The following is a 23,803-nucleotide window of genomic DNA, read 5'->3' on the forward strand; positions in this document are numbered from 1 at the left end:
TTGGATTGTATGAGTGTGTCATGACTCATAATTAGTCCTCCATTGTTGTTCATTTATTATTTCTAATCATTTGCTAGTACTATCACCATTGACATTCATATGCTTTTGCATTTCACACATTTGTGTATATTTGTATGTGAAAATGCTGGGTAAAAAAGAATATTTGTTATAAATTTTAATAGGTATTGTTAAAAGACTTTCGTAGAAATACAGAGGATATGTCAAATTTGACTCACAAGATCGGTGTATGAGAATGCTTCTTTCCCCCAGACTCACTGATGTGTTTTCAAATATCCTGACACTTGTTAATCTAAAAGGTGAAAAAATTATCTCTTTTTAGTCTTAACATGAATTTCTTTTTTCTTTTCAATATATAAAAAAAGTAAAGCTTCCAATGCCCACTCCTTTTACCTTTCACTTATATGAGCCACCTCCACCTCAACCTCACTGAGGCCCTTCCAACAATTTCTGTCCTTTCTTATTTTTCATCATCCTCATATAATCTTATACAGAAATATACCTGAACATGTGCCAGTACTATTATGGTTTTGTCAGTTTTGTTTTACAAAAATGTGATGATCATACAATTTATTCCTGTTTATGTTTTGCTTTTTAATATTTGGCCTAGCTTTAATTTATATTTTTCACTTGCTACATCAGATATAAATATATATTTTTCAATCATTCCTGTATTTTTGAATGTTTGCTTTGCTTTTAGATTTTCACCTTTATCAATAATGATGGCACAAACATGCTGCTTCATGTATCTTTACATACTAAAACAATTATCCTTATTACAACTTTGTAATATATCAATTCATTCATGTTGGTATCTCAGCCTTAATTCTCTATTTTGTCTTGAATTATTGATCTGTTCATTTTCCTATACCACACTTATATTAATATCAGAGACCTTAAATATATATTCTAATTCCTGGTAAGATAATTGTCCCCTCCTGGTTCCTTTTTGCATATTACTTGGCTCTTCTTGGTATACACTACATTACACACACACACACACACACACACACACACACACACACACACGGTACAAAAAATGTATACACATTTTAAGAAAGGAAAAATCTGTATTAAAATTGTAATACTCAATATATAACAAAAAATGAATACAAGTCATGTTTGATTTCTGCAATTAAAAGAGGTGCTCAAAGTGGTTACCATCAGCATCCAGACACTTCTGATTACTGAGAATTACCACTTGAGCATAGATAATAACATCTCTTAAAATATGTGTACATTTTTTAGGCACTCCCGATATCTATCGATTGATCGATCAATCGATAGATAAATAGATATCTTGTAATTGTATGTAGTCACCAAAATTGAGATTCTAGTAAGAATTACCTTAAATTTATGTGCTACTTTTGGGAGAGTTAAATCTTATCCTGTGTCTTCCATCAAAAGCTGGGTTATGAATTTTCATTGGTTCAGATATAGTTTTATGTTCCTCAACATGTTATAATTTTAATCGTAAAGTCTCTATGATCCTCTTACCAAATTCATCATACTCAATTATATATTATGGTATTATGACAAATAAAATATTTCCTTGTATTTCTCTGTGCTAATTGCAAGAATAGAAAAAAAATTGCATTTTGTATATTTATCTTGTAGTCAGCCACTTTACTATATTGTTTATTAATGCTAAAAATAAAAAGCTCTACAGAATTGCTTCAGTTTTTTATGGGGAGGAACATGTCATAAGGAACTAAATCCTGCCAATAACCATATGAGCTTAGAGGTTGTTGTTTCTCTGGTCGAACCTCAGATGACACTACAACATTGCAGACGACTCAGCTGAAACTGAAATAATAAATGTGTTTGCTTTAAGCAAGTAGTTGTGGGAATACTGTTAAACAGCAATATACAACTAATACAATTTTCAACTTACAGTTTTATTTCATTGTAATTAACAGATTCTGTCTGTATTGTCTACTTACTGGAATTTATTAGTGTTTTCTTTGTGTCTCGATAAACACATAGAACAAGACAGTCATTTTAATGTTATAGGAACATTTGAAAAGAAAGCTTTTAAGATACTGAGTTCAGCGTATATCAACTAGATGTATTATGTATATCATATTAAAGTTTTCTGTTTTACATGTCTTTTTATTTACTACGTTTATTAAATAGAAGGGAATCAATTAAAATCTACTACTCATTATGGGTTTCTATTTTTGCTAATTTTGATTTATGAATTTTCATGAACTTTCATTTGGTGAAAATGTATTTATCACTGAAAAGCCTTACTTTAACTTTTCTTTCGTTATTACAAAGTTATCTTTTTCTATTTTAATGTTATTTGCTCTGACTTTTCAAATTTGTTGTCTATTTCAAATGTGATTCCTGTCTTTTCAATTTAAATAGTCCTAGCATATCATTGCACAAATTTTTATGTTAATACTTCTGAGTTACTTTGAGATGAGTCCCTTATATGTACATGTTTATAAATATGTATCTGTATATATGTATATGTATACGTGTGTATCTTAATTTTTCCACCAATTTTTCTTTTACTAGAGGCATTTAGCTTATTTACACTTAATTGATATAATAGGTTTGATTGCAGAACTGCCAACATATTTTCTTATATGCTTCTCTTTTTATTGCATTCAAAACCAGTCTATTACTACATGATATTCATATATTGTCCCTTTGTGTATATTTGTTCTTTAACGGATAAACTTAGAATCAATATTTTCTCATGATTCTGACATCCACTCCTAAATGAAGCAAATGTAGTTATTTTTTATCTAAAAAGGATTATGTAGTTCAAGTATGTTCCAAAAGCATTTTTAAAAGTAGAAATTACTAGTTAATTTCAACTCAAGAGTATACAAATATAAGTACTTTTCTTTTCATGATATGCAGATAATTTCTTTTAGTGAACACTAGATCACTGCCATTCTTGAAAACCAAATCATCTCCTCTAAATAATTTCTTCTTCCATGTGCAGAGAACGTTTTTCCCTTTTTGACTTCTCAGTATTTATACACCTTATTTCCATGCATTTTTCAACTTCCTGTGTATATTAACATTGTTCCAAATTCAAGGTCATAGCTATTTATCTCCAGAAAGCTTTCCATTACTTCTCGAGATGGACCTCAAAATGGTCTATAGAATTTTTTAACCTATATTGATATCTTTCACATAGAGTTATCATTATTCTTTAATTTCTTCATTGATTTAAGAAATACTATTTAGAGTTTACTCTGTGCTCAGAATTTTGCTAGGACTTGAGGATGACAGATAAAAAATTACATGGTCACTGACCTTGAAGAGCTCATATCAAGTACAATTTCTTAAATAATTTTAATTCCACTGAAATATCCCATTTTGAAGCATGTGTCAAGTTAAAGGCAGTTACAACATTTAACAATGACGTTTCTTAGCACTGCTGATAACACTGCTTTGGTTACATTTCACATTAGAGAGTGGGGAGAAAATACTGGAAAATAAATGTATATTTCCCATGCTTTCTTGAAAACAAAAGCAATGAATATTCATCTTCATTCTTTTTTTCATACTGAAGATAATTTAAGTTTTTAATGTGTTCACTGAAGTTCTGCTGTAATAGGAGTTTTAACTACTAGATTCAGAATGCAGCGGTAACTGACCCTTACCTCACTTATTTTAAGAGCTGGTTGAGTGAGTAGGAAGTGAGAGAGGCAGGAAGCACCTGTGTCATGATTGATGATTAATAGAAAAGACACAGTGTCACTGGTGAAGTTCTCCTTCCTTTTATTCTTTTCAGGAAGTAGGGAGAGAGAGCAGTGATGAATATGATAGTTCAGTTCTTTCATGTACTGGATAATCATTGATCCAGATTTGCTTGAATAGTTTCAGTTTATATCTGTTGTCTCAGCATAATTACTAGCAGTGTTCCATTTTGTCCTCAAAAGTGCCCCTATTTGGAGAACCAATTTTATGGTCACCCTATTATTATAGGGGTATATTAAGTTAATTAACAAGACCATATAGATTTTTGACATTCATTCAGTATGCTATCTAAAGACTTAGACTAGCTTTTCAAAGAAACAATTTCTAAATCAAAAAGAGAAATTCCTGAAGATTAAATGTGTCTCCCAGTGGTTCACAGTCATTTAATAGGGAAGCAGACAAAAAACATGAAAATACCAGTCCAAAAACATGCCAGTCCAACTCATTCTTATTTTAATAGAATTCTGGACCCTATGCTAAACACACATTGACAGCTCAGATAAGATATGATTGATGAGGGAGGGTAGACGTTGCATAGAAAAGTAAATGTGGTCATAGGATCTACTCACTAAGCTATTAATTCTAGCCATAACAACAACAACAACAAAAAATTGAGAAGCATGTACATTTGATCAATGGCAGAGAAAAACAACTCTTGTTGACAGTGCTATCACATGGAATCAACACTTTTTTTCTTTTTAAACCGTAGAAGTACATATCAAGATTGACAACCAATTCTAGGTACTATAAAATAAAACCCAAATCTTTTAACTTAAATCTTCATTATCTTACTTTAGAATCTAGAATAAACCCTCTTCTCCAGTCAGGATTCCTTGTAGGCCACCCTCAAACGCCATTATAGTACCAGCTTTCACTACACCATGCTGCATAGGGAACCACCTCAAAATCTCAGTGGCTTATAACAACAAATGTTTATTTCTTCCTCAAGTTGCATATAAACTGCAGCTTGTTTGCACTATGTCAGGGGTCAGATAGGCAATCCATCCTTTCAGAGAAGAGCCAGAGGCAAAACTGAACTAGTCACATTCAACAATTTTGCTCAGGTGGGATGTATGACACATGTGTCATATTCCAGTAGCCCAAATAAATCATATAGCCATGCCTAACATCAGCAGGACAGAGAAATGGAACCCAACACAAGATGAAAGAGAGGAATATTTCCCAACAATCATAAAACATGTCAAAGCCATGCTCAATTATTATTTCAGTACCTTTTTATGCCATCCCATTTGCTTGGAATGGTCTTCCTAGACCTTTTATTGCCAAATTCTCTCAACTTTCAAGGTTCAATTCAAATCAAACAACTCCCTAAGTCCTTTCTTAATGTTTTCTGTCGACTTTTTTTTAAATTTGTTTACTCATCTGTGCGTTTATATTTATCACCTATTTTGACATAAAACTATGGCTTCTATATTTGTTTCATGTCCTTATGCCTTGTGTTAAGGAAAAGGACCATACTTTTTTTGATTAATTTATGCACTCTGAACATATAAAATACAACATAAACACTGTTGAATGAATCATTCACCACTACTTTGTCTCTTGTTATTGTAGCATAGGTTCTGAAAGTTAAAAGAGCAGGCATCAAAGCCACATTTATACTATTTCAATATTGATGTCATTTATCTATTCAACAAGCATTTATTTAAACATATGTCTGTAGCATGTACAATATCACATATGAAGACACTGCTGCTGATTTGACAATATGGTTCTGTGAGCACTGATACATGCAGCTTGGTTTAATAAAAAATTCATAGGATTTGAAAGCTTGCCTACTGAATATATGTATGCCTTTGAAGAAGTAACATAACCTCTTCAATTCTTATGTGTAAGATATGAGTAATCCTACCTAGAAAGGATTATATGGCATACGTAATATGCCTAGGATAGTATCTGGCTCATAACATGTACTCAGACAACAGTGCCTATCCTTATAATATTTCTAATATTAGTAGTGATTTTTATCAATTTTTGCTCATTCTCCATTTAATCATTTACAAGATGCTAATTAGGGCTAGTTTTGGCCTGTAGCTATGAAACAGAATCAGTTAATTCTAAACCAAATAAAACTTGACAACCTCAAATGACAGAGCTCAAACCAACTGAGAAAGGTTTTATTTACATAAAAGTCTAGTAAGTCATTTGTAAAAAATAATTTCAGGAGGTAAGAATAAGGGCAAGTAATACTAGCTTGGGGAGGGGAAGGAATTCACAGAATTGTATGTACAGAAAACATGAAAATTATTGTCAAACTTCTTTTATTTTTCCCCATTTCTTCTGCCTCCCCCCTCCCACTCTGGTTCAAGCCATTGTTTCTCAGTCTAGTTGTGTAGGACACAGCTCCCTGGCCTACGCTGGTACTATGAGCCTTGCGCTCCCCCTGGGGGAGGCAGTCGGTTGCCTGCGGCTGCTCACATGTGGGAATTGAACCAGTGACCTCAGCATTACGAGCATGGCACTCCAACCACCTGAGCCACTGGGCTGGCCCTATTGTCAAACTTTTAAAATAATATTTCATTAATTTACTAAGATAGAATATTTATCACACATAGTCTTAAAGAGTTTCATGTGACCACCAAAAGAAGAAATATTTTATACCTAAACTGAGGAATCAAAAAAGTCTAATCTAGAACTAATTATGGACAATACCGTGTTCCCCCGAAAATAAGACCTAGCCGGACTATGAGCTCTAATGCGTCTTTTGGAGCAAAAATTAATATAAGACCCAGTCTTATATTTAGATTAGATTAGATTGGATTAGATTAGATTAGATTAGATTAGATTAGATTAGATTAGATTAGATCAGATCTGGTCTTATATTATAGTAGAATAAGACCGGGTCTTATATTAATTTTTGCTCCAAAAGGCGCATTAGAGCTGACTGTCTTGCTAGGTCTTATTTTCGGGGAAACACAATATATAGATGTTCATATCTCACTCCTTGAGCTGTGTGCTCTCATTATGGTTGTCCACTATAGTTAATCTCTCCCTCTGGAATGTTTAGAATCCGTCAAACTAACATTAGAACATTTTGAAATCAATGACTGTACATTTTCATTTACAAATGGCAATTTACCATGTCCAACTTTTGTTTATAAGTCCATAAGAAATTTGCATCACTTTGTGAGTGTGAATAACCATGAGATAAAGGGAGAGGAAAAAGGGAATAAACTTATCAACACTGCTACCACTATAAAAATACACTTCTTTCTCATCCTTGCCTAGTCCCTGAATTTCCTATCTTCTCTAAAGGAGAAAAAGCCTGAAAGTAGTTTAGTAATATGTTGCATATGTATGTGTGCTTGAGTGTGTGGGTATGCGTGTGTGTTTCCTATTTGCAGACTGTTATCAGAGACTCTTGGATCAAAAAATTATTTTGGGGAAGCCTGAGACTTGGGCACCATGTTATAACAACGTGTTCTCACAGAAACAGAAGTTTTTAATAAGCTATGATCAGTATTCTAAAGCAAGTTGTGCCTGGAATTTTGTACTACCTCAGTAAAACTTAATGCAATATTATATCTACAAACCATTTACTTTAAATCTCTTTCCCTTTAAAAATCATGACCATTTGATTTTTATGTTTTGTAGAAGACCACTCCCTTCTGTCTCTAAATTAGTAAAAGAATTATGATCTAATATCACCATGATCTCACAATTTTTGCCTTGAGCAGAGAAGTCCGAAGGAAGATAACTTTCTTAAAAGGTTTTCAAGAATTAATTATTGCTTGTACCTTCAATCTAAACAGGTTACATGGCAAGAATTTTACAAAAATACGATGGCCAAGTAACAAGATAAAGGTTTATAGCAGGCTTATAGAATAACAGATATTACAGAAGGCTTTACCATCCTTTAGTGAGTGAAACTTCTTCCCAGCTGCTTAAAGTTATCTATATAGTCATATTGATGAGAATTTCTAGGTTATATGCACAAATAAATAAGGCTGCAAGTTTTGGAGAAACTAGAATTAGCCCAATTTCACTAGCATATGGTAGGAAGCAAGACAGTGTGCTGCTCTCGCACTGGTATAGCTAAGAAAAACTCTGTTGCTTTGATGCTTTTTTTTTTCCTTCTGACAGCTTCTTCATTATTCAGTCCATATTACAGGACTTGAAGAAGCTTGTTGATAGATAAGTTCCCATAAAAAATGACCATTGTTCCTGCTTTTCAAAACACTGTGAAAATATACTCTAGTACCATGTTCAGATGTGTGCCTCTTTAACAATACTGGACGTGACACTTCTAAGAGTTCCATACTACTAAGTCCCAAGCGGCTAATATCAAGGCATTGGTATGTTTTATTGCTCACCACCCCTTCTTCAGCAGTGAGGATATGAGACCCCTATTTTCTGAGGTTAAATTATACCCATTTATTCCATCTGTTGGGGAGCCTATATTCATATAAAAACTCAAAATTAAATCCTGTAACACCAAAGCTAATTGATCAGATTAAAAACTAAGCATCAGAATTTACTAAGGGAAAATGTGGTAACAAGTAACTGATAGTCATATTAATGGAAATTAGTCCTAAAGATGCCAGAAAATTCTACTTAAGTTTCCAACATCAGTATTAAGCATATCTTTACATAACCATTAATTTTGGTTTTAATTCAAAGAATTTTCTTTACCAAAATAGAGTTTTATTAATATATAGCTTTTTCTAATAAAGCTGGCTTCCCATTCAAATCCTATAACCGTAGAATCTACGTAGGCTAATTTTTTTTTAAATTTATCATTCATTCACTCACTACATACTTATTGAATTCTTACATATACCAAATGTATTAGTTTCCTGTTGCCACTGTAAAACACATTGCCACACACTTGGCTTAAAATAATACACATTTATTCTCTTACAGTCTTGCAGATCAGAAGTCCAAAATTAGTTTTAATGGATGAGGATCAAAAAGTCAGAGGGTTGGCTCCTCCTGGAGGATCCAGAGAATATGTGCTTTGCCTCTTCTCCTTTCAGAGGCTGCTCACATTCCGTGGCTCCTGATCGCATCACTCCCATTTCTGCTTCCAAGACACATCATCTTCTCCTCAACTGCAGTAAAATCTCCTTCTTACAAGGACATTTATATCATCTCATTATAGTATCAACTCAAGGCCAAAATCATCTAAAATATATAAATATCATTTGCTCAAAAGTCCCAGATTTCATTATCTAAATCAAATATGGTTGAGACTCTAGTTAGAAATTCCCGGGCAAATCATCCTTTATCTGTAGACCTGTGGAACTAGGTAATAAATTATCTGATCCCCAAATACAATGGTGGGGCAGTCATAAATAACAGTTATAGACATTCCATTTCAAGAAGGAAAAAATGGAAGGAGGGAAAATGTCACTGGTCCCAAACAATTTCAAAATCCATCTGAGCAAACTCGAATAGGTTTCAAGGACTGGAAATAATCTGTGGCTCAAGGCTCACTCTTGGAGTCATCCTTCCTTTTTCTTAAAGGGTAGAACATATTTTCAGCTGAATGGTTTAATCAGCCTGTTTCATGCTGTGGAATTTTGGTTGTCTGACAATCTTCTTTCATTTTGTCCTGTCTCTATCCCTTTTAGTCCAAGCTGGCAGTATTTCTGCTGATAAAACATTCTCAAAACTTTGTGGGTCTCCTGTGTATATATCAAGGATTCACTCCATTAGACAAGACACTCCTCTGCAGCTCTTTCCTGGATAATCTCATCTCTATTCCTGGCTTCTGCTGAGACATCTGAGGGGTTCAACAAGTTATGCATCTAATCCCTTTAGCACTAGAAAAAGGTTGCCCAGCCATACCCTTGGTCTTCTCTCCAGAACACACATTCCTGACAGTGTATCTTCTAATTTTAGCATCTTTTGCAATCTACATAGGCTAGGAATTTCCCAGATCAAGTCTTAGTTCCCTTTGCTTAATAGTTCTTCCTTCAATTTATCTCTTTTTCTCACATTTTATTATGAGCAGCATGAAGAAATCATGCTGTACCTTCAACACTTTGTTTGGAATTATCCTCAGCTAAATATCCAAATCCATTACTTACAAATTCTGCTTTTGATATAACTATAGGACACAATTCAGCTAAGCCTCCTGACCCTATATAACAAGGTTCCCGTTCTGCCAGTTTCTAATAACATGTTCCTCATTTCTTCTGAGCCCTCATAAGTAGTATTTTTGATGCCACGTTTTTACTAACAATTCTGCTTTTAAAAATCTACACCTTTCTATCACAGTCTTCATAATTCTTACAGACTCTATCCATTATCCAATTTCAAAGTCACTTCCATATTTTTAGGTATTTGTTACAGCAGCACTTTTCTTTTAGGTACCAAAATCTGTATTCATTTCCTGTTGCTACTGTAACAAATTACCACAAACTTAGTGGCTTAAAATAATAGAGATTTATTAGCTTACATATAACAAGGCCAGAAGCCCAAATTAGCCTTATGGGGCAAAAATCAAGGTGTTAGTAGGGCTGGTTCCTTTTGGAGCCTTCAGGGGAGAATCTGTTCCCTGCCTTTTCCACTTAAAGAGCCTAATGGCATTCTTTGGCTCCGGCCTTATTTCTCCAATCTCTGCTGTGTAGTCAAATCTCCCTCTGTATCATTCTTACAAGAATACTCGTGATTCTATTAAGGGCTCACTTGGATAATCCAGGATAATCTTGCCATCTCAAGATACTTAACCACATCCAAAAACTCCTTTTGCCATATAACATAGTCACAGGTTCCAGAGGTTCCAGGGGTTAAGTCATGGGTATACTTATGGACCATTATTCTGCCTACCACATTAAGTATCATTCTAACTGCTTATAAACAGCTAAGAACAAGAAACCCCTGTTCCCAGTTAATTTTCATTTCTAATATTTTTTACTTTTTTTTAGAGTTTGTAATATATTCTTTAATTTGTTCTTTATAAAAATACATTTACTTTTGAAAATATATCCTTAAGTTCACTCAGACAAAAAGAATGCCAAGAGCAGGAGAGGCTGAAGCTGGGAGAAAGAGTCAGGAAGTAAAACAAACCCAGGCAGCATGCAGAAAGTGAACAAATGTAACCTGGTGTAAGAACTCAAATCAGTAACGAGGGCTCTGAAACAGCAGAAAGCCTATGGCCTGACAAGGACCAGAGTCAGAAGTTCAGGCAACAAGGAGCCAGAAACAAGATTTAAAGTGAAGACATTGTTTTATTGGGCAGACAACCTTCTCATTTCCTTTTCTTACTGTGGAAGATGTAAATCTTAGGAACAATAAAGTCAACCATTGGATCAACATATCTGAAGAGTACAAGGTAAGAAATTTAAAAAGAAAGAAAAAGGAAAAGAAAGAAAAGAATAAGGAAAAACAGAACTGCTTCATGCAAAAACTTCTAGAATATCAAAGATCTACTGACTTACCTTTTGAAAATCTCTAAATTTACTAGTTCTTGCTTCTTGACTCAATGATAATGAAATTCTAGTTCTTATAGACCACTACAAAGTACTTCTTATCTGAGTGCATAATCTCTAAACAAGATTCTATTTATAACTTGATAAAAATGTATAATCCCTTTCCCCATCTGTACAACCTCTATCCCTCTGCCTTTGAAGAGCTTTTGAACCTTGCATTTATATCTGATAGATTCCTATTTGGACATAAATTCTTAGTATTTTATGGGTGTTCCATCTTGACTTTTCATATATGAATTCAGATAGGCCATATTGTTTCTCAGAACAGATACTCACTGTCTTTATGTGAACATTTAGCATCTGTCTAATGATGAGAGTACAATCTTTATGTGTTGGCCATAAAAACTTCAAATTTATGGAAAGTATCTATTCAAAATAGATATTTTGCTACTGCTGTCCAAATCCCGAAGCACATATCTAAATAGCTTCACAGATAGCAACATTCTACTGCCATGTAATTTATTAAATTAATAGAATTTGGAGCATCATCCTATCAATTCTATATTCTAACTGTGACTCCATGAGAAGAGTCAATATAGGGCCAGTTGTTTTTTGAGTTAATAGATTATTCTCATTATTCAGCACAGCTATCAATTACCACCAAGTGCCATGATAACTGAATTGCTTCTAATCCTGTTCTTGGGGAAGTATGAGTATTTGGGGTCAGCAGAGAACAAGAACAGAAGGAAAGCTTCTAGGGGTGGGGGGTGAGAATGTGTGTGTATACGCATACATGTGTGTATGTATATTTATGAAAGACAAGTCTGCAGGAATTTGTTTCTAGCATAAAATAAATTGATTCCAAGTAATAAAAGTATTTAAGAGAAAAATGATGGCTAAATAACCCCAGGAAATATATACTAAGGTACCACTTTCTTGCTTTCCAGTTTCACTTTATTTCATGCTATATCTGCACCCTGAAAACACAGGCAAAATTAAAATTATAGTAGTTCTCCTAATGCATAGCGGATATGTTCCAAGACCCCTAATGGATAGTACTGAATCAGACATAATATAGTTTTTCCTATACATACATATCTTTTCACTCAAAGGAAACACTTTACTGCTTCTCTCTGGCATATCCAAATTGCCAGCATTGCTACTCTTGTGCTTTGGTGCCATTACTAAGTAAAATAAGGGTTACTTGAACACAAGCACTACAATAATGGGATAATCAATCCGATAACCAGATGGCTACTAAGTGACTAACAGGCAGGTAGTTTATAAAGCATGGGTACGCTGGCAAAGGAGTGATTCACGTCCCATGCAGGATGGAGCAGGACAGCGTGAGATTTAATCACACTACTCAGAAAGTCATGCAATTTAAAACTTAGAAGTTGTTTGTTTTGGGAATATTTCATTGAATATTTTTGGACCATAGTTGACCATGGATAACTGAAACCGTGGAAAGTAAAACTTTTGGTAAGGAGGGACTCCTGTACCAGGGCACTGGAAAGCTGCAATTTCCATTTTCTTCTGCCCCCAAAACCACAGTCAGCAGAGTAATACATACAACCTTTCATTTTTTATGAAAAGCAACAACTGGCAAATTATTAAATTGTTTGGAAAATTCTAGCAAAGTAGTGTTAGTTTAAAACAATGCTAGTTGACATAAACTTGTCCCCTTAGACAGAATAAAAAGACTAATGGAAATGTAAGAAAAGAAATAAATAAGGTCATTGTGCCACAGTAGGATCTTGCCCTGGGCTTGGATTGTAGACAACAAATATGAAATTGCCACTGACTGATGCTATTAAAAAGGGAAAGAAGAATCTATCTAAATGGATCCATACTAATGTATCACCCAAACTGTCTTTCTACGGAACACCAGCACATATAGTTTGAAAATACTGAATGCAATTATTTCCTATTTTCTCCAGTCACAATTTGAAATGTCAATCTACATAGACTGCAAAGCAAACATAGCTTAGAGCATGTTTTTCAATGTATTTTCATCATTTTTCTTTGAGTTTATCCCATCATTTATGTAACACATGGCTTTTTCTCATTATAGGAGAAAACATTGAAGGATACCATTGGTGTTTTGATACATACAAAGAAAAGGCATTTGTGAGAGTGTCTTCTTATATATTATTAGCAGACTGCTTTTACACTAAAATATAAACATATCAAAATTTAATGAACTTAAAATCAGGAAGTTTTCAGTTAACCAGGACATCTCATATAACATTAATTCATTTGACAACACAGTGAATTCTTTATTTATTTGCCCAACTAAAACTGACATAATCTTTTGGAATACGAAGGGTGATCAAAAGATATGGTGAATGTTTAAATAAAATAAATATTACAGTAAAAGACAGCTTGCCATTAATTTCCCTCAAAATACCCCCCCTCACTTTGAACACTTATCCCATCCTTCTTGCCATTTTCTGGAAGTGCGCTTTCATGAGTGTCTTTACTTCATCCTCCATCATGAAAATGCTCCATGTCACACATCACTTCAGGTATGGCAATTTCTGTCAAATAAAAACATTATGGCTTGTCCTCATCCACCTTACTCACTGGATCTAGCACCGTGAACTTCTGGCTCTTCCCCAAAGTCAAAATGATTCAGGACATTGAGGCAGCCACAACAGTGCAACTAAAGACACTCACAAAAGAGGACTTCCAGAACTGCTTCAGAAAGTGGCAAGAACAATGGGATAAGTGTGTTCAAAGTGAGGGGGAGTATTTTGAGGGAGATTAATGGCAATATGTTTTTTACTGGAATAATTTTTTCTTCTTTAAACATTCACCATATCTTTTTACAACACCTCATAAAATCATGCAGCATCTACAAAAAAGTAAAATAAAATTAACAAACTATAAATATCAAACGCTTTTTTTTTCTTAATTTTTTTATTGGGAAACGTGTGTTTCTCCAGAGCCCATCAACTCCAAGTCATTGTCCATCAAGCTAGCTGTGGAGGGCACAGCTCAGCTTCAAGTCCAGTCACCATTTTCAGTCTTTAGTTGCAGGGGGTGCAGCCCACAATCCCATGCAGGAATTGAACCGGCAACCTTGTTGTTGAGAGCTCACACTCTAACCAACTGAGCCATCCGTCCACACTTAAATATCAAACTCTTAAATATGTACTTGTAATAAATGAATCTAAATTGCTATTATTCAGTGATCACTTAACTAAATGCCTATGCAAAAATTATTTTTTGCCATCATACGGAATGATTCTCTCTCTCTCTCTCTCTCTCTCTCTCTCTGTCTTTTTTTCTTGCTCCCTCTGCTATGCTAATGTGTGTACACCCATCTTCCCAAATGCTTCCTGATTTATGTGTTCAATTCTGGATTTAAAGTGAGTTAATTCTAGATTACCTCTTTCCCCACCCATTTTTCCTTCATCCTGAAATTAATCTAAGATTTGGAGTGCTAGCCATTATTGTTATTGTGGGGAAGGAGATCCAGATTATCCTAGTTCCTCTCATCTGATGTATTTCATTCTATCTGGGTCTCTTTGTGATAAGCCAACAATAATGACAGATGTCTACAGTCCTGCCGCTTCTCCAGTGGCTACTGTCACTAGCCACTCTCTTTGTCCTACTCTAGGCAACCGATGATTCCTCTAAGATCTTCCACATGCCTTCTGTGGGGTTTGGGAATGCAGAACTCTCTCCTGCACTGTGCTCACATCATCACTTAGACTTTGTGAGGCTAGCGTGGCCCCTAGTCAATCAGTTTTGCACACTCAACTTTCTGCAATGGAAAGTCATAATATTAAAACCTGTATTATAGCTGTGAATTTATAAACTATACACTAATTATGGGGAAAATTTGGTATGTTCAAAATTAAATGTGTATACACAAACACACAGCTGCATAATTTTGGTTACTTGAATTATAGAAATAATTCTTTCATATTAACCAAAAAGTGTAAAAGGTTCTAAAATAAACTTAGTCTCTCCCACCTCACTGCAAATCTCCCTTTCTCATGTAACCAATTATGTAGTTTATATTATTTTCCTCATTTTCTCTCTAATATAAAAACATGTAAAACGAATATACACAAATTTTGTAAGACGAAAATGAGGACATACTCTCATATTATTCAAATATATCATTATACTTTAATAAAAATTGGTTGTTTAAATTAATAATATAGCATGCCCTCATTCATTTAGCAGTGTCTTTCACAGGTTTTTTTTTATTGATATCTAACTTATAAGTATTTTCTTTTATAGATCATGCTTTTGCTGTTATATCTAAAGATCATTACTAAACCCAATTCACATAGATTTTCTCCTATGGCATATTCTAGAAGTTGTGTAGTTTTCCATTTTACATTTAGGTCTATGGTCTATTTTGAGTACATTTCTATGAAAGTTGTGAAGTCAGGGTCTACACTAGTTTTTCGCCCACATAGATATGCATTTCTTCCATTTCATTTGCTGAAGACTATCCTTTCCCTATGCATTGCCTTTGCTCTTTTATTAAAGATCAGTTGACTATACTTATATGTGTCTATTTCCAGGCATTCTATTCTATTCCATTCATCTATCTTTCTATTCTCTTGCCAATACTCTACCATTCTGATTATTATAGTTTATAGCAAATCTTTAAGTCAGATGATGTCAGTTTTATAACTTTGTTCTTCCCCTTCAGTACTGTATTATTCAGGATTGTCTAACTGGGTCTTTGCCTTTTTATATAAACTTTAGAATCAGTTTGTTGATATGCAAAAAATAACTTGCTGGGGTTTTGATTGAGTTTTCATTGATTTTATAGATCAAGTTGGGAAGAACTGACATCTCAATAAATATTGAGTCTTCTTATCTATGAACATGGAATAGTTATACATTTATTCAAATCTACTTTGATTTTTTTTTATCAGCTTGGTAGTTTTTCTCATATAGAGCTTGTGCAACTTTTAAAAATTTATCCCTAAGTGTGCCATTTTTTTTTTGGTGTTAATATAAATGGTATTGTGCTAATGTGGTGTTAATATAAATTGGTATTCTATTAGTTCATTTCTGGTATATACGAAAGTGATTGACTTTTATATATTAACCTTGTATCCTGTAAACTTGCTATAATCTATTAGTTTCAGGATTCTTTCTGTTTTATTTTAAAGTTTACTGGGGTGACAATTGTTAGTAAAGCTACATAGGTTTCAGGTGTACAATTCTGTAATACATCACCTATATATCACATTGTGTGTTCACCATAATTCTTTCTATACAGACAATCATGTCATTTGTGAGTAACAAAGACAGTTTTCTTTCTTCCCAATCTGTATACAGTGGTACCTCGGTTTTTCAATGTAATCCATTCTGGAAGACCATTCGAGTTCTGAAACATTTGAAAACCAAGGCACGGTTTCCCCAAGGAAAGTAATGCAAAATGGATTAACCCATTCTAGACCTTTAAAATCAACCCCTAAAACTGCAAATGTAGCATGAATTTTATTATCTAGTGATACCATAGATCCATAAAATTTGCGGCGTTTGTAAACCAAAATGTTCGTCAACGGACACGTTCAAAAACCGAGATACTACTGTATCTGTTACCATGTTTCCCCAAAAATAAGACTTAGCCAGACAATCGGCTCTTTGCATCTTTTGAAGCAAAAATTAATATAAGACTGGGTATTATATTATATTATATTATATTATATTATATTAAAGACCATTTTTTATATTATAGTAAAATAAGACTGGGTCTTAGATTAATTTTTTGCTCCAAAAGACGCATTAGAGCTGATTGTCCAGCTAGGTCTTATTTTCAAAGAAACACGGTATTTCTTTTTCTTGCCTTATTACATTAGCTACGATTTCCAGTATGATGTTGAACAGGAGTGGTGATAGGGGTAATCCTTGTCTTGCTGCTGGTCTCATAAGGGGAACATCTAGTTTTTACCATTAACTATTATGTTAATTGTAGTGTTTTTTGTTTTGTTTTTAAGGTACAGAATAAATATAGCTTCAGAGTTTTGGGATTAATTCCGCAGTACAACTTAACCTGCCTTGACAGACACAGTCTTCCTTCTAAAAAATAACTTTCCTAAGACTCTTTACATTCTTATACTATCTTTAATCTTCCCTTAACTAATTTTCTTGGAAGAAATAAATTTTATTAAGTTTTTCACTTCTCTTTGATTTTTTAGCCCTATTAAATATTTTCTGACCCCATGACTTCATCAGAATCATTTCTGCTAAATTGGCAATGATCTCTTAATTTTCAGATCCAGTGGACTGATTTTTATTTCCTTACTTGACCTTGTGTATCATGTAGCACTGTTGACCTTCAGAAACTCCGTAATACCATTCATTTCTCATTCTCTTCTTTCTTTTCCCTGAACCATATGTAGATGTTCTTTATCAGGTTGAGGACATCTCCCCTCTATTTCTAGTTTGCTGATAATTTTTATCATTAAGGGTGATGGATTTTGCCAAGTGCTTTTTCTGAATCTATTGATATGGTCATATGATTTTTCTTCTTTAGCCTCTTGATCAAGAGATAGATTGTGTTAACTGATTTTCAAATGTTGAACCACCGCAGTCTTGCATACATGGGATAAATCCCACTTGGTTATAGTATATAATTATTTCTATATATTGTTAGATTTAAATTGTTGATATTTTGTTGAGGATTTTTAAATATATGTCCATGAGAGGTATTGATCTATAGTATTCCTTTCATGTGATGTCTTTATCTGGTTTGGGGAGTAGAGAAATACTGGCCAAATAGAATGAGTTAGAAGTGTTCTCTCTGCTCCTATTCTCTGCAATATAGAGAACTGGTATCATTTTTCCCTTAAATTATAGAATTTGGTAGAATTCACCAGTGAAATAATCTGGGTCTGCTTCTTTTTCGTTCTGGAAGGTTATGAAGTATTTATTGAATTTATGAAATAGAAATGGGCCTATTTGGATCATTTATTTATACATGTGTGAGTTTTGGTAGATTGTGTCTGTCAAAGGAATTGGTCCATTTAAGTTATCAAATTTATGGGCATAGAGTTGTTGCAAATATTCATTTATGATCTCTTTAATGTCCATGGAATCATGAATGTTTCCACTTTAATATTCAATATTAGTTATTTGTGTCTCCTTTCTTTTTGTCTTGGTTAGCTTCATTTGAGGTTTATCAGTTTTACTGATCTTTTCACAGAACCATCTTTTGGTCTCTTTGATTTTCTTTATTTTTTCTTGTTTTCAGCTTTATTGATTTTTGCTCTAATTCTCATTTCCTTCTGCTTACTTTGGATTTAATTTTCTCTTCTTTTTCTACTTTCCTAATGTGGAAATTTAGATGACAGATTTTAGATCTTTCTTTTTGTCTAATATATGCATTCAATGCTATAAATTTCCCTCTCAACAATGCTTTCACTGCATCCCACAAATTTTAAGTTGTATTCTTGTGTTCATTTAATTAAAAATATTTTTGTTTTTTCTCAAGACTTCTTCTTAGACCCATATGTTTTTAGATGTGTGGTGTTTTAGCTCCAAATATTTTGATATTTTCCAGCTATTTTTCTGCTACTTATTTCTAGTTTAATTCCATTATAGTCTAAGAACATACATGATTTATAGTCTTTAAATATGCTGAGGTATATTTTGTGGACTAGAATGTGGTCTATTTTGGTGAATGTCACATATGAGCTTGAGTAGAAGGTGTATTCTGGTGCTGATGCTGATTGAAGTATTCTATAAATGACAGCTGGATCCAGTTGATTGTTGATTCTGGGAATTAGTCTATCTTGGGCATGGTACCTAATAGGAACTCAATAAATGCTTGTCAAATGTATGAATAAATGAATAAATTAACAAATGAAGAGTACTGAGTGCCATATAACATAATGAATTTAATCTTTCTCTTATTAAGGGACATAGAGTGAGGCACATCAAATTTTGTGCTGTTACAATCTACATGGCAATTATTCATATATTTGAATACATAATCTTATGTATGATTCCACAATTTTATAGTGTAAGGAAGTAAAATACAAAAATATTAGCAAGTGAATGATCATTTATCAAAGTAGTCCTCTCTCAGATTTTCCTCAGTGTGCACCACTGGCATCTTTCCCTTTCCACCACATCTTTATTGTCTGTCTCCTGTTCATTATTGGATGCTGTATTTGAGTCTGTTATTTTAGAATAGTATGCAATATTAATGCAAATTGATTTTTAACACGATACCAAAGATTTCATACAAGGAAATGTGTTTCATGCTGAGAGACCAGAGAAATGCTAAAATCACAAAAATGATTACAATGGAGATGGGGCATAGTTAAACCAGTTAACACGGGCAGAAAGGAAACTGACAACTACGATTACACGATAGATGTCTTAAAATAACTATTGTATTATTAAAGGAAAAAAGAGAAGCTTTTAGAATGACTGAGGTTCTCTTAATGATTTTGTTGCAGAAGTTACAAATGAGGGATTCAATATCACGCTATCATAAAATGTTATTGGAAATGCTACACCAAAATTGTCAAGTCTTGATCCATATCTTGTGCTAACAAATAGCCCACAGAAGCAACCATAATCTAAATTTTATCACAGATAAAATTTCTTTTTATAATATTAATTTTATTCTTCAAGAAAATTTCCTAATTATATTAAGGCTATTATATTGGTCTCCATTTAAAATGGGTTAACTTAAAATGGATATTTCTTCTCAGATAACTAGGATTCTCTAGTTTTAACCAGGGCTGAGTTGCTACAGGAAAAATACACCAAATCTCCCTCCTGGTACTTCATAAGCAAACTAAATACTGATACTTGACTGCACTGGCCACTAAAATACCAGCAGTAATGTTTACAGTATAAACTAATAAAAGTGGAGGCATTAACTCTAATAGCAGGAACACTTTAAGTTTTGACAGATATTAACAACTATTCCAACAAAGTTTACCAAATTACATTCTCATCAACAATTTATGAGAGTATATTTTCCTCATTTGCGAAAATCTTAGATTATGAATTTTTATATCTTTTGTTATGTGTAACCAAAAATAAGGTATTTCATTTTGATTTGTATTTCTTTAACAACTAGCAAAGGTGGATATATTTTCATATCTTTTTTTATTCCCATTCCCATAAATCATTTCTTCATTGCCTTTGCTTTTTTTTCTAAATAGCTTTTCATTTTAAAAGTTGGTATGTGTATACCTATAACTATATATTTAATTTGACCTTTGCCTCATGTGGAAGAGGCAAATATATGAAATATATCCTATTTGTCATCTCTTAGTGTTTTAATTTTGTGATGTTGATTTTATTATTTTATCCTGGGGAAAGTTTAAATTTTTCCAAAGTCAAATCTGAGTCTTTCATTATAACTGTTGGTCTTAGATATAAATTTCATCCCATGTACACACAAACACATATTCACATACACATTTCAAGTCAAGATTATAGAACATCAAGATTATTAAATTACACCCACCCACCCCCATGTTTACTTCTAAATATTTTACAAATTTATTGGCTGTTTAGCTTTAAAACAATCTGAAGTTTGTGTGTGTCTATGTGTGTGTCTGTACAGAGGATATAATTTATACCTAACCTATTCTTTGTTCATTGTCAAAGTTCCAATACTTTTTGTTTAAGCAATATATCTTTTTTCATTGATTGGAGCTGCCATCTTTATTGCAAATGAAATTGTTATACATATATGGCACTATTTTCTTGGGTCTTTTTTCTGTTTCAATGATATATTTCTCTACTAATAATATCACATACTGTTAGGTGGCATAGTTTTGTAGTGTACTTTATGATATGGCAAGGCCTCTCAAATACTTTTCTTCTTTTTTTTTTCCAAAAATTAATTGGTTATTCTTTATATTTTCCTTTTTAGGTGGCAATACCACAAGCATATGGTTCTCTGTTTTGGTGGAAAATATTTGAGCTTTGAAGGCAGATCCACTGAATTTGAATCCTGACTCTATCTCTTACTATCAGTAATTTGGGGCAATTTATTAACCCCTCTGATTTTCCTCAACTCAAATTGTATGGGATGACAAACAGAACCATTGTGAGAACTAAATAAAATGATATTATAGGGTTCCTAAAAGAGTGTCAGATAAATAATAGGCAAGATTAAATACTATTATCATTTTCCGCCTTTCTTCATGAACTAAGAATACCACTTAAATAACTGTTGGACAGTTATATATACTACTGTTTATACATGTTAATGAAACATACATGCAAATGAATGTTTCATGTTTCATGACTGCTTTAGAGAGTGAACATAGCTTCTGAATTTTTTAATAAGACTGAGTTCATATACCTTCAGTACCACATAAATCCCATCTTCAATAAGTATTTTCACAAGCAGCCATGACTTGAAACCTCTTTTTATCCTTCTAGGGTTACAGAATATTCAATCCAATTCCCGAAATATTTATTTACCATCTGTTATAAACGTATTTTCATAAGCAACCATGATATGAAATGCCTCACAATCCCGCTACTAATACAAAATATTCAATCCAATCCTATAATATTTATTCACATCTACTATACTAAGTATTGTAGAAAATAAAATGAATAAGACAGGACCATTGTCTTCAAAGAAATTCCATATTATGAGCAAGGTGGGTGACAAATGGATTTAAAGTTACATATAGATATATAGGTATTTGATACTGAGTATATGTCCATCAAGCTTTTACAAAAATGGGGTCAGTTTTGCTTAGTGCATAATCTTCCAGAAATAAACTGAAAACAAACAAACAAACAAACAAGAACAACAATATATATATATATATATATATATATTTACAAATTTTGAAGGACCCATATATCAGTTGAGAAATCTGAGGAACAGAGAGGTTAAAGGAAATCCAATGTTACATAGCCAGCTGGGAGTTAAAGCCAGATTTCTCATGCCAACTAATTAGCTTTCAAATAGAACATGATATATAGTGAGAAGTTGTATTTAGTCACTTAAATTGCTACATTGTTATTTAATATTCTGACATGGCAATTTATTTGGAAATTCTCATTATTAAGCTAAATTATTTGCTGATTATATAAAGTTATTTTCTCAATTTTGCATAATCAATTAATTCATCCATTCACTTATATGAAAAACTATCTGATAAAATAACTTAAATTGCCTATCCCATTCAGAAGGTACTGATTCTCTAAGAACATATTCATTTTGAGTAATTCGATTTTGTTAATTTGCCATATGAAATGTCCCTATGTTTTTCCTAATTTTAAGAGTTTATTGACTTACTTTTGAATTAAACTTTTAAAAAGTTTTTCTACATAATACAAAGTGTTCAATTTATTATTTGAAAAAAATCATTGGTTCTTCAGAATTGTTACTAGGAAATCAATTTTTTGTTGTTTTTTTTTAAAGGGAATTCTCAAAAAGATTAAAGTAAATTAAAACTATGCAGGTCAGTTATTTTTTCCAAATGAGCATAATTTATGAGATGATATCAATGGTCCAATTAAGTTAAATACAGCAGAGTCAAGGCCGATATATGATCCCATTCAATCTAGTCTAGGTTTCTTTTGCACAGATCCTACTTCAAATAGAATATAATTAAATCCTAAAATCTTGGGAGGTAACAAATTAGTTTCAGATAAACTTTTCAGGAGGTTTGGCTCTAGCTTCTGAGGGATCAGAGTTATCAGGGCTGCCCGGGTCATCTATTAAACTTAGGTTGATATATGTGTCATTGTGGGTCTTGAGAAGCAGATACCAAGAGAAGTATTGGGAGAAACACCTATGAAGGATAAAGGAGTAATCAGCAAGAGCAGGCCCGATGTGTGCAAAAGGAGTAAGGCTGAAGGGAGAGGGTGGAAGAGCCTCAGGCAGCAGTACCATTCTGAGCAAATCTCTGCCAGGACAGTAGACTGTCTCCAAGCAAGTTTCCTACTAGAAAACGTTGAGTAGGAATGGTCAGAAAGAGTGCCCACACTGTACTATGTAACCAACTAGGAACATTCCAGGAAAGGCTGTTCTCAAAGAGAGGTAGACCCACAGACAGCAGCTAGAGCCCTCAATCAGTCTACTTCTCGAAGCAGTTTCTCTTGAAAGAGGTCTCAGTGGTACATTTCCATGGATGCCACAATATATGGATATGGTAGCATATGATAAAACTCAGAAAAAATCATCTACATCGAATAAATTTTCTTCTTCACCATTACTACATTATACTGAGTCACAATTGAAGAGAAACAACATCCATAAGAATATGTCTTATGGATAAGGAAAACCAGGGGGAAAAGGTATCTACTTTTACAAGTTCACTTTTACTTTGTTGTCCTCTTTCAGGAAACAAAGAGAAAATATGTGGATCTCCTCCCACCACTCACAGAACTCTATGGCTCTTTGGCCACCTTCTTTAATTCCTCTCCTTGCCCTGCAAATGTGTACTTCCCAAGAGTCCGATTCCAGGCTCCAGACTCCTGCTTTTGTCTCTCTCTCTCTCTCTCTCTCTCCTCAGTGAACTCTCATGACATTCACAGGGGTGCCCATATAGCCACTTCTGAAATACTTTTTCTACAGCTCCAACCTTAAGCTACCATCCCAACTACCTGCTAGAAATGCTGACATAGATATTTCAACACCACTTTGACCATGTTAAAGACAAATAAACAAAAAAATCTCATTATCT

The sequence above is a fragment of the Rhinolophus sinicus genome, chromosome 3, assembly GCF_057876585.1.
Source record: "Rhinolophus sinicus isolate RSI-liver-muscle chromosome 3, RSI-T2T, whole genome shotgun sequence".
In the NCBI taxonomy this organism is placed as follows: domain Eukaryota; kingdom Metazoa; phylum Chordata; class Mammalia; order Chiroptera; family Rhinolophidae; genus Rhinolophus; species Rhinolophus sinicus.